This window comes from Mandrillus leucophaeus, unplaced genomic scaffold, assembly GCF_000951045.1.
Source record: "Mandrillus leucophaeus isolate KB7577 unplaced genomic scaffold, Mleu.le_1.0 Scaffold875, whole genome shotgun sequence".
In the NCBI taxonomy this organism is placed as follows: Eukaryota; Metazoa; Chordata; class Mammalia; order Primates; family Cercopithecidae; genus Mandrillus; species Mandrillus leucophaeus.
The window spans coordinates 40,045-53,080 of NW_012109530.1; the positions used below are offsets into that span (position 1 = coordinate 40,045).

At 37.4% G+C, this 13,036-nt stretch overlaps 1 pseudogene across 1 annotated transcript; it reads right to left on the minus strand.

Annotated features, from left to right (window-relative positions):
• Positions 1-3,303: 3,303 nt before the first annotated feature.
• On the minus strand, positions 3,304-3,878 carry LOC105531241 (annotated as a pseudogene). Its single transcript, XR_001004763.1, has one exon. The product of XR_001004763.1 is annotated as a 60S ribosomal protein L18 pseudogene (transcript).
• Positions 3,879-13,036: the final 9,158 nt, after the last annotated feature.

Consider the following 13,036-nt stretch of genomic DNA (forward strand, 5'->3'; position numbering starts at 1 on the left):
ATTTTTCAAGCAACCACTAAATGAACATATATTTGTATAAAAATGTAGTAACATCCTCAACTAATATTAACCTATTCCTTACTAGCTGACTGAGGACAATAAGCTTAGTCATGGACATGTCCTGGGCAGACATTAATAATTGCTTATGAACTTGGTTCAGCCATAAAACACAATCTAACTTGCAATAGTAGAAATTTGTATTTTGGACTCTCTGTTCTCTAAGTATCTGCTAGTTTAGTTAAATGAGAGTGAAAAAAATGTAGCATTCATTCTTTTGGGTAGTAGTGATTTGGAAGCCATTTGAATTGTGGACTGTATTTATTTCATTCTCTGTCTCTACTTACTGTTAGCAATGGTTTCATCCCCAAATCAATGCAGACCACTCCTAGATATATTTGTATCTATTATACAAACTTAATAATTATGGGGCGAAACATGTATTTTGAATAGACAATGATGACTGATGAGAACCATAAAAATAAAATGCAAGACAGGGAGATAGAAAATTCTGGAATAAAAATATTTTGAGCCGAGTGTGGTGGCTCAAGCCTGTAATCCCAGCACTTTGGGAGGCCGAGACGGGCGGATCACGAGATCAGGAGATCGAGACCATCCTGGCTAACACAGTGAAACCCTGTCTCTACCAGAAAATACAAAAAACTAGCCGGGAGAGGTGGCGGGCGCCTGTAGTCCCAGCTACTCGGGAGGCTGAGGCAGGAGAATGGCCTAAACCCGGGAGGCGGAGCTTGCAGTGAGCTGAGATCTGGCCACTGCACTCCAGCCTGGGCGACAGAGCAAGACTCTGTCTAAAAAAAAAAAAAAAAAAAAAAAAAAAAAAAATTTTGAACTGGGTGGTCAGTGAAGGCCACACTCATACAGTGACTTTTGAACACAAACCTGCAAGAAGTAAAATCATGACCTATGCAGATGTCTGAAACAAAGGGATTCTAGGAAAAGGAGATCACAATTACAAACATCCTGGGGTAGAAGTGTGCCTGTTGTGCTTGAGAAGAGGAAAGAACAATGAAAACTGTAGGGGATAAGAGAATAAAAGAAGTGGCTCATAGGCTTTGCATACAGTTGATTATATCAACAAGGCATACATGAGATTTTCATGGAAAAAAAACAGTAAACAATTCTTATATTTTTCTATTTTTTACTTTTTAAATATTTTTATTATCTTAAAATGTTTGTGGGTATATAGCAGGTGCATATGTTTATTTATGAATACATGAACACATCATAAAGAATGGAGTGTCTATTCATCAACTCAAGCATTTATTCTTTGAGTTACGAATAGTCCAATTACATTATTTAAGTTACTTTAAAATACACGATCAAGTTATTATTTACTATAGTCACCCTATTGTGCTATCAAATAGTATGTCCTATTCATTTTTCTATGTTTTTATAGCCAGTAACTATCCCCACCTCCCCGACAAAACCCCGCTAACAATAAAAGCTTCTGGTAATCATTCTTTTACTCTCTATTACCAGGAGTTCAATTGTTTTGATTTTTAAATCCCACAAATAAGCGAGAACATGTGATATGTGTCTCTCTGTTCCTGGCTTATTTCACTTAACATAATGATCTCCACTTACATCCGTGTTGTTGCAAATGACTGTATCTCATTCAGTTTTATGACTGAATAGAACATCATGATGTATGTGTACCGTATTTTCATAATCCATTCACCTATTAATGGATCCTTAGGTTGCTTCAAAATCTTAGCTATTGTAAACAGTGCTGCAACAAACATTGGAGTACAGATATCTCTTTGATATACTAGTTTCCTTTCTTTTGGCTATATATCCATCAGTAAGACTGCTGGATCATATGGTAGCTCAATTTTTAGATTCTTGAGGAACCTCCAAACTGTTCTCCATAGAGGTTGAACTAACTTACATTCCCACCAACAGTGTACAAGTGTTGCCTCTTCTCTGCTTCCTCACCAGTATTTGTTATTGCCTGTCTTTTGGATATAAGCCACTTCAATTAGGGTGAGATAATATCTCATTGTAGTTTTGATTTTCATTTCTCCAATGGATTAGTGATGTTAAGCATTTTTACATACCTGTTTTCCATTTGTGTGTCTTGTTTTGAGAAAGGTCTATTCAAATGTTTTGTCCATTTTTGATTGAATTATTAGATTTATTTTCCTATAGAGTTGTTTGAGCTTGTTATATATTCTGTGTATTAATTTCTTATCAGAGGTGTAGCTCGCAAATGTTTTCGCCCATTCTGTGGATTGTCTCTTCACTTTGTTGATTGCACCCTTAGTTGTGCAGAAGCTTGATGAGATTAGTTGTTCAACTTGATGAGATTACATTTGTCTACGTTTGCTTGATTGCCTGTGCTTGTGGGGTGTTGCCCAAGACATGTTTACCCAGGCCAATATCCTGGTGATTTTCCCCAAAGTTTTCTTGCAGTAGTTTCAGTATGTGGTATTAGATTTAAGTATTTAGTCTTTTTTTTTTTTTTTTTTTAATTTGAGACAGGATCTCATACTGTTGCCCAGGCTGGAGTGCAATGGGGGTGGTCTCAGCTCACTGCAGCCTCCACCTCCCGGATTCTAGTGATTCTCCCACCTCAGTCTTCTGAGTAACTGAGACTACAGGCACATACCACCAGGCCCAGCTACTTTTTAATCCATTTTTATTTAATTTTTGTACATGGTAAGAGATAGGGGTCGAGTTTCATTGTTTTGCATATAAATACTCAGTTCTCCCAGCACCTCCATTTACTGAAGAGACTGTCTTTTTCCCAGTATATGTTCTTGGCATCTTTGTAATAAATGACTTCACTGTACGTGTGTGAATTTGTTTCTAGGTTCTCTATTCTGTACCATATATCTACATGTCTATTTTTAGGGCAGTACCAGACTGTTTTGGTTACTATGTCTCTGTAATATAATTTGAAGTCAGGTAATGTGATTCCTCCAGTTTTGTTCTTTTTGCCTTGGATAGCTTTGACTATTCTGAGTCTTCTGTGGTTTCACATTCATTTTAGAATTGTTTTTTCTATTTCTTTGAAGAATGGTAATGGCATTTTGATGGAGATTTCACGCATTGAATGTGTAGATTCCTTTGGGTAATATGGACCTTTTTAACATTATTGATTCTTCCAATCCATTAGCATAGAATTTTTTCCACTTTTTTGTGTCCTCTTTAATTTTCTTTGTTTCCATCAGAGAGATATTTCATATCTTTGGTTAATTTCTAGGTATTTAATTTTCTGTATGGCTATTTTTTTTTTTTTTTCCAGCATTCAAAATCTTTTTAATAAGAGGGTAGGATCCAAGGTTAGTTCTTGTAGCCTTGGCTGGCCTGTCGGCCTCTGGCACGCTCGAACTTCCGGCCCTTGGAGCGGACTTAGGGTTTGGTGTGGCTGTGCACGGTTCCTGGGGCCTTGCCGAAATGCCGGTACACCTCTCGGCCCTTGCCAGGACCGGAGAGCAGGACAGTGCCGCAGCCCTTGGGGGAGTCCAGGGTCAGCTGGTCGAAAGTGAGGATCTTGCCCCCTGCCCTGAGGATGCGGCTGCGGGCCGGCTGGTTATGCGCAGTGCACATACCTTCAGTTTGAGCACCTCCTGAACCCGCACGTCATCCGTTATGGTCCCCACAACCATGGCCATTTTGTTTTCCCGGCCAGGAAGCTTCATGTTCCGGATCATCCGGGAAAGGGACAGAGGCGGCCGGTTGGTGCGACTCATAAACAACCTCTTCAGCACAACCTAGTTGAATGTGGAATTGGTTCTTCTGGCCAGAAACCTGTACAACTTGACCAACAGCCTCAGGTAGATATCCTGGCTCTTGGACTCCTTGCGCCGAACCTTTCCATCCTTGTTGTGGCGGATGTCAACTCCCATGATGGCGCCTCCTGCTTGGCCAGGTCCGGAAAGCCTGTATGGCTATTATAAATTGGATTACTCCTTTTACTTCTTTTTCACATTGTTCACTGTTGGTGTATAGAAATACTGGTGATTTATGTATGTTGAGTTAGTATCCCACAACTTAACTCGATTTGTTTGTAAGTTTTAAGAGTTTCCTTGTGGAGTTTTAGGTTTTTCCAAATATAATATCATATCATCTGCAGTGAATTCTCATGAGATCTGGTTGTTTAAATGTGTGTAGCAACATCCCCTCACTCTGTCTACCTCCTGCTTCAGCCATGTAGGATGTACCAGCTTTCCCTTCATCTTCAGCCATGATTGTAAATTTCCAGAGGCCTCCTCTGCCATGCTTCTTGTCCAGCCTGTGGAACTGTGAGGCAATTAAACTGCTTTTCTTTATAAATTACCCAGTCTCAGGTAGATCTTTATAGCAATGTGAAAACAGACTAATACACTTTTATATCATTCTTTTGTCTGAATGCTCTAGCTAGCACTTCCAGTACTATGTTGAAAAACAGTGGTGACAATGGGCATTCTTGTCATCTTCCAGACCTTAGAGAAAAGACTTCTAGTTTTTTATTCCAATCACTATGATACTAGCTGTGAGTCTGTCATATAGGGTTTTGATTATGTTGCATATGTTCCTTCTATACCCAGGTTTTGGGGATTTATATCATAAATGGATGTTAAATTTTATTGGATACTTTTTCAGCATCAATTGATATGATATATTGCATGGATCTATTTGCATACATTAAACCATCCTTGCATCTCAGGGATAAATTCCTCTTTGTCTTGATGAATAAAGTTACTAAAGTATTGTTGAATTTGGTTTGCTAGTATTTGGTTTAGGATTTTGGCATCAATATTCATCAGATATATTGGCCTGTAGATTTCTATCTTTGATGTGTCTTTGTCTGGTTTCAGTGTCAGGGTAATACTGGCCATGTAGAATGAGTTTGGAAGTATTTCCTCCTCATCTATTTTTTTGGAATTGCTTCAGTAGGATTGGTATTAGTTCTTCTTTAAATGTTTGGTAAAATTCGGTAGTGAAGCCATTAGGTCCCAGGTTTTTCTTTACTGTAAGATGTTTACTTATGGCTTTGATCTTGTTACTTGTCATTGGTCTGTTCACGTTTTGCATTTCTTTATGGTTCTGTCATGGCAGGTTGTCTATACCTAGGAATTTGTCCATTTATTCTAGATTTTCCAATGTATTCACATATACTCACAGTAGTCACTAATAATTCTTATATTTTCTGCATATCAGCTGTATTGTCTCATTTTTCATTTCTGATTTTAGTTATTCCGATCTCTTTTTTTCTTAGTCTGGTTAAAGGTTTGTCAATTTTGTTCTTTCCTGTCAAAAAGGTAACTTTTTGGTTTTTGGATCTTTCATGTTTTCTTGTTTCTGTTTTATTTATTTGTGGTCTGATATTTATATTTTTTGTCTACTAATATTGGGTTTGATTTGTTCTTGCTTTTCTGTTTCTTTAAGGTACATTGTTAGATTATTTGAAGTTTTTGCCCTTTTTTGATGTAGGAACTTATAGCTATAAGTTTCTCTCTGAGTACTGTTTTTGCTGGATCCCATAGGTTATGATATGTTGTATTTTCATTATCCTTTGTTTCAAAAAATTTTTCAATTTTCTTCTCAATTTCTTCATTTACCCACTAGTCATTCAGGAACATGTTGTTTAATTTTCATGTGTTTGTATAGCTTCTAAAATTCTTCCTGTTATTAATTTCAACTTTTATTCCATTGTGGTCAGAGAAGATACTTGATATTATTTTAACTTTTTTCTATGTTTTAAGATTTGTTTTGTGACTTAACATGGTCTATTCTTGAGAATAGTCTTTGGACTAAGAAAATGAATGTGTATTCTGTAACTCTTGGATAAAATGTTCTCTAAATATCTACTAAATCCATTTGATATACAGTGCAGATTAAGGCTGATTTTTTTCTGTTTTTCTGTCTGGAAATATGTCCGATGTTGAAACTTAGCTGTTGAAGTCTTCATATATTATTGTATTGGGGCCTATCTCCCTCTTTAGTTCTGATAATATCTCCTTTATATATCTGGATGCTCTGGTATTGAATGCATATATAATTAAATTTTTATTTCCTCTGCTGAATTGACACTTTTGCCATTATATAGTGACTTTGTCTCTTCATATAGTTTTTGTCTTCGAATCTGTTATGTCTGTTATAAGTATAATGACTCCTGCTGTTTTTTTGTTTACCATTGGCATGGAATATATTTCTCCACCCTGTTATTTTCAGTCTCATTCCTGTCTTCCTCTTGTGAAAACAATTTTATCTGGTGATGCGATTTAGTTTCTTGCTTTTTATTTATTGTGTATCCATTGTCTGTTTTTTGATTTGAAGTTCCTATGAGGTGTGCAAATATTAACTTATAACCCATTATTTTAACCTGATAACAACTTAATGCCTTTTGTGTAAACAAAAACAAGCAAAAGGAAAACTAATAAGCCTCACGTTAACTTCATCCCCCTGCTATTTTACCTTTTGTCGTTCCTATTTATAAGTAAATTTACTGACTGTGTTTTGAAATGTTTTTGTAGTTATTATATTTGATTAGTTCATCATTTAATCTTTCTATTTAGTGTAAGAGTAGTTTACACATCACAGTTACAGTGATAAAATATTCTGTTTTTCTGTGTACTCACTATTACCATTAAGTTTTGTACCCTCAGGTGATTTTTTATTGCTCATTAATGTCCTTTTCTTTCTGTTTGATATACTATCTTTAGCATTTCTTTTAGGATGGTTCTGGTATTAATGAAATCCCTCACCTTTTGTTTACCTGGGAAAGTATTTCTCCTTCATGTTTGAGGGATATTTTCAGCAGATATACTATTCCAAGGTAATTAGTTTTTTTCTTCAGCACTTCAAATTTGTTATGCCACTTTCTCTTGGCCTGTAAGGTTTCTACTTAAAATTCTTCTGCTAGATATATTACAGCTTAATTGTATGTTATTGTTTCTTTTCTCTTGCTGATTTTAGGATCCTTACTTTGCCTTGACCTTTGGGTTTGATTATAAAAAGCCTTGAGTTAGTCTTCTTTAGGTTAAATCTGCTTGGTGTTCTATAACTTTCTTCTTTGATATTGATGTATTTCTCTAGGATTGGAAAGTTCTTTGCTATTATTTATTTGAGTAAACTTTCTACCTCTATCTCTTTCTCTGCCTCCTTTATAAGGCCAATAACTATTAGAATTACCCTTTGAGGCTATTTTCTAAATCCTGGAGGCATGCTTCATTGTTTTTTATTGTTTTTTTTTTTTTTTCTTTTGTCTCCTCTGACTGTGTATTTCAAATAGCCTGTCCTCAAGCTCACTGATTCTTTCTTTTGATGGATTCATTCTGCTGTTAAAGAGCTCTAATACATTCTTCAGTATGCCAGTTGCTTTTTTGCAGAATTTATGCTTGATTCTTTTGCATTATTTTAATCTCTTTCATGAATTAATCTAATACAATCTTGAATTTCTTTTATGTGTTATCTTGAATATTGTTGAGTTTTCTCAGGACAGTTATTTTGAATTCTTTGTCTGAAAGATCACATACCTCTGTTTCTCCAGGATTGGTCCCTAGTGCCTTATTTAGTTCATTTGTTAAGATCATGTTTTCCTGGATGGTGTAGATGCTATTAAATGTTGCTCACTGTCTGGGCATTGAAGAGTTAGGTCATTATTGTTGTCTTCACTCTCTGGCCTTTTTTGTAGCAGATAGCTACAAAAAACCTTCTTTGGAAGGTTTCCAGTTATTTGAAAGGACTTAGGTGTTGTAATCTAAGCTGCTTCTGCTGTGGTTCTTGCAGACTCATAAAGGTACCACTTGGATGGTCTTGGACAAAATCTGAGAGAATTCTCTGGATTACCAGGCACAATTTCTTATTCTCTTTTATTACTTTCTCACAAGTATAGTCTTTTTCTCTGTTCTGAGCCACCTTAGGCTGAGGGCGGAGTAATCAAGTACCCCAGTTGCCACCCACCACTACGACTGTGCTGGGTAAGATCTGAAACCAGCACAGAACTGAGTCTAACCCACGTTGTGCTCTAACCACTCCCTCACTGCTCCATATGTTTGCTCGAGGCCCTGGGGCTGTACAGTCAGTGGGTAGCAAATCCAGCCAGACGTGTGTTCCTCCCATCAGGGTGATGAGGTCTCCCAGGCCTTGGGTGGGTCCAGAAGTTACATCTGGGAGACAGAGAGTAGAGTCAAAAACCTTAGAAGTCTACTTGGTATTCTCTGGTTTTGCAGTTGAACTAGCGCTCATCACAAGATGCAGTTTTTCCCGTTCATTCTCCCCCTTTTCAAGGGCACAGGAGTTTTACCCCATAGCCACTGCCACCCTTGACCATGAGGAGTACTACCAGACTACACCAATGTTGCTTTAAGGCCTAAAGTCTCTTAAGTCAGCTTGTGGTGAATGCTACTTGGTCTGGGACTCACCCTTTAGGACAGTGGGCTCTCTTCTTGCCAAATGTAGGCCCAGAATACCATCCATAGTTAAGTCCTGGAATCGGGGACCCCAAGAGCCTGCTTAGTACTATAACCCCTCTAGCAGTGTTGGTACCTCAGGTGCAAGAAAAAGTCTTCTTTACTTTTCCTTCTCCTTTGCTCAAGCACAAGTTTTGTCCCACAGACACCACAGCTGGTATTGTGTCGAGTCTTACCTGAAGCCAGCAAATCTCATAGTACCTGGGTATCCCTGTCATTATTCAGTACCACAGGCTCTTCAGTTCGCAGGTGCTGAATGCTTCCAGCACTAGGTTCTTTTCTTCAAGGAAGTGGGTCTTTTCTTGCCCCAGGGTGTGTCTAGGAATGATGTCTGGGAGCGAGGGCCTGGAACAGGGTCCTCTTTTATCTGACCAGTTCCCTATTCTGCTGTGGTTGGCTGTTGTCAAAAAAAAAAAAAAAAAAAAAAAAAAGCCTTCCCGCTCTTCCCTCTTTACTTCTCAGACAGATGACATGACAGTCATGGCTTTTGGAGCCATGAGCTGTGCAGTATGGGGTTGGGAGAGGAGTGATGCCAGCATTCTCTTGGCTGCACCAGCTGGTTTGTCAGTATGTAACTTGCTGCAACCCCTATCCCAGCCTACTGGATCTAGTTCAGCCCTAGGACTCACCTACTAGTTCCAGTCCTTATTGCCTAGGCTGCCTTTCGAGTTTACTTAGAGACCAAGAACACTTGGGCCCTTGGTGGCGATGTTTGCTGTCACCCTAGTTGGGGCCCCGGGGATGGGTAAACTCCTGTGGCTGAAACCTCTTTAAATGCTCCATCTGTGGGTGGGCCTCAGCTGTTTGTTCTGGTTTTCCTTTCTGCTCTAACAGAACAACACTGAGTTTTTAACCTCACAATTGCTGGTTCTTTCTGCCGGCAGTGCCTAGAGATGCTCTCAGCACCATGCTGTGGCTGCTGGGTGTGGGGGAGGGGCAGTATTGGTGATTCAGGACTGTTTTTTTCTATCTCTTCAGTGCCTCTTTTAGCCATATGAAGTTAAAACCAGGTACTGTGGGTGCTCACCTGATTTTCGGTTCTCATGGAAGTGTTTTTTCCTATGTAGGTAGTTGTTAACTTCGTGATTTTTAAGGGGGTGGGGTGATTGGTGGAACTTTCCATTCTGCCATCTTGCTCCACCTCCCTTCATGATAGCTTCTAAACCAGGAGTTTACTGATGGAAGCATGCCTCACAATGATTCAATAAACTCTTTTACCATGCTGATTTTTCTCCATGGAAATTTTTCAGTTCCTCTAGAGGAATAAAAGTTACCGTGAATAAGACATAGTATTTGCTGGCACAACAGGGTGACTATAGTCAAAAATAACTTAATAGTACATTTTGAAATAACTAAAAGAGTAGAATTGAATTGTTAGTAACACATAGGATAAATGCAAGATACTTCATTTACCTTGATGTGATTATCACGTATTGCACATTGCACACCTGTATCAAAATATCTCATGTAACCTATAAATATGTACACTATTTACTCATAAAAGCTAGAAATTAAAATTTAAGAACAAGTTATCATAATTGACAATATATATTTTTTCCTTGCATAGAATAGAAAATTTAATATGTAGTAATAAGATCTATTAGGAACTGTTGTTTCTAGCCAATGTACTGGTAGGTGGTTTTTCTAAGAGTTTATTGTGCAACTAAATTCACTTTTTTTTTCACTAGTTGCTGGCTTCTCTAATATAACTGATTCTTTTTATCCTACTAAACATTGAAAAATTTTACGTAGTACATGGTATGTTTTAAAAATAAGTCACTTGTCCTACACCTTTTCTTGGCTTCTAAGGTCTACTCTTTGAAATGTTCTTTTAAAAGATTTAAGTATCTTTCACATGCTTTAAAATCCTTACAAGTTTTTTCACCTTTAAAATTGTTGACTCCTGTAGGAAATACACATATGAAAATCCAAAAATTGGCTTTCCTCTGAAATATTTTATGAGTAGTTATTTTAATGTGATATCTCCCTAATGAGTTATATTTCTAAATAGTTTTATTTAATAAGCTGTTTTTATTACTGCATTCTACATCATTATAATTTAACTCCAAAATCTATATTTATTTGTCTGCTGTTTCCTGTTTGTTTCATTTTTATGCTTTAGACTTTTGACTTATCAGGGACTATATTTGCATCAATATTTATGTAAATAGTAGGGGTTTTACAAACTACAGGATGCAAAAAGAGGAAGTTACCCTTCAAATTGAACAATACAAGAATTATTTAAAAGATGTTTCCCTTGTAAGTGCAGCAACATAATGTTACAATTAGAATTGAGCCACATCAATGTGTATTCCAATTGTGAACCCAAAAAGGTGACAATGTAATGAGATTTGACAGGATGTAGAAAGGTGAAAACTCATTAACAAGCCAGGTTCTGCTTTAAAAATTTGATTAGCATTTTTGTATTATGTAAGAAGGTTGCTTTGCATTTCAAGAGGAGAGCAGCAGTTGTGTGGCATTTAAATCTATTCTGAATTAAAAAGATCAGTTTTTAAAAATTATAGAAAATTCTTATGCAAATGAAATGTAATCAAACCATGCTTCAGACTCATTATGCATGATTGATATGCACTGTAATTTGCTTACTAATTCAAGGAGCAGAGGAATTCCAATTATCATATTGTTTATTCAGTGCTGTGACATGCTGGAAGTGATATTAAATTGATTAGGATAAGTGGTAAAAACCAACAAGATGTGTCCTTATCCAACTTGACATTTATTTCATATAAAATGGTGAGGATGGCCGGGCGCGGTGGCTCAAGCCTGTAATCCCAGCACTTTGGGAGGCCGAGACGGGCGGATCACGAGGTCAGGAGATCGAGACCATCCTGGCTAACACGGTGAAACCCCGTCTCTACTAAAAAATACAAAAAAACTAGCCGGGCGAGGTGGCGGGCGCCTGTAGTCCCAGCTACTCGGGAGGCTGAGGCAGGAGAATGGCGTGAACCCGGGAGGCGGAGCTTGCAGTGAGCTGAGATCCGGCCACTGCACTCCAGCCTGGGTGACAGAGCAAGACTCCGTCTAAAAAAAAAAAAAAAAAAAAAAAAAAATGGTGAGGATTTCTTACTATCCTGAAAACCTCAGCTTCTTCATAAAGAAGGAATTCAAAAATTTTTCTGAGGTTCTTAAAGATATTAAAATCAAAAAGATAAGAGATAACACACTTTTAAAATGCCTTCAGTGAAAAACATTGCTTTTTCACCTAAAAGTTTATTTGTGACCTGTGATTAGATGTATCCGTAATGTATTTCTTTAGTGAGTTCATGTCTAATCGTGAGAATACTTGATAGTAAAATTGCAAATTGGGCCCAGCTTGAAAACTTTGAAGTCAATATGCTCAAATTTTTCACAGCATCTAGAGTTTTAACAATTCTTAAGTATATCATAACCTACAAAATCTATACAGATCCAATTTTTGGTCTGACTTTAGGATTTTGACAATGCTGATTGGTTTGGGATAAAAATCAAATTGATATGTTAAAAGTATTTTTCTTATTTTTTTACGTTTTAAGATGATAGGCTTTACGATGCTCATTTTGATACTGCTTGCAAATTGACCTGACTTTGGAAATCTACAAGGGTTAATATACTCAAACTTCTCACAATTTTCAGAGCTTAAAAAATAGCTTTTAGTGAATATATATGTGTGCGTGTGTGTATATATATATATTCACTAAATATATATTCACTAAAAATATATGTATATTCACTATAAATGTATATAAACGTGTGGAGTCAGAAAAGTTAAGTGTGGTGTGGTAATCTGAAAATCAGAGTGTCTTAAATTCAGCACTCCTCACATTTTGCTCCAGATTTTTCTTTGCTGTGGGGGAGTGACTTAACACATTGTATGATATAGAGCAGAATCTCTAGTTTTGATCCAATTGATGTAAGTAACAGTACTCTTCCTAGTTGTGAAAATCAGAAATGTCTCCAGACCGGGGTGGGAAACAGAAACACCTAGGCTGAGATCAACTACGATGGAGAGAGAATACTGGTGGGAGGGAGGGAGGAGGAAATTAAAAAATTCAGACAGAGCATGAAAGGAGGGAGATTGCCAGAATGAAAGAGAAGAGAGAGATTGCATGATCGATGAGTAATACAAGAGGAGGGGAAAGAAGGAGAGTGCATGATAGAGAAAGGTTTGGGATTGAGGAAGAGTACATACCAGAGAAAATAGAAGGGCAGGGTATCTAAAGAAAGGAAGGAGAATGCAGGAGGAAGGAAGAATACAGGATAGTGAGAGAGAACAGGAAGAAGGAGATTACAAGAAAGAAAGATAAAGCAGGGAGAGAGCATGCAAGGAGCAGGAAACAGCTGAAAGAGTAAAGCTTCAGGTTTTTAAATTACCTTCACAAATGTTTATTAGTGGCCTGCTAGGCACTAAACACTGCGCTAGGCAATGTGGATAACAAACAGGACATATTCGTTCTGTCACAGAGCCTGAATTGAAGCGAGAGAAGACAAACAAGTATGTGTCATGTTATGGTACTTTATATGAATAAAAATAAAGACAGGGAAGGGGATTCTAGTCAACATTGGATAGTCAAGGAAGGCCTCTCTGAGATGAAGTGATCTTTGATCCAGGATCTGAAAAG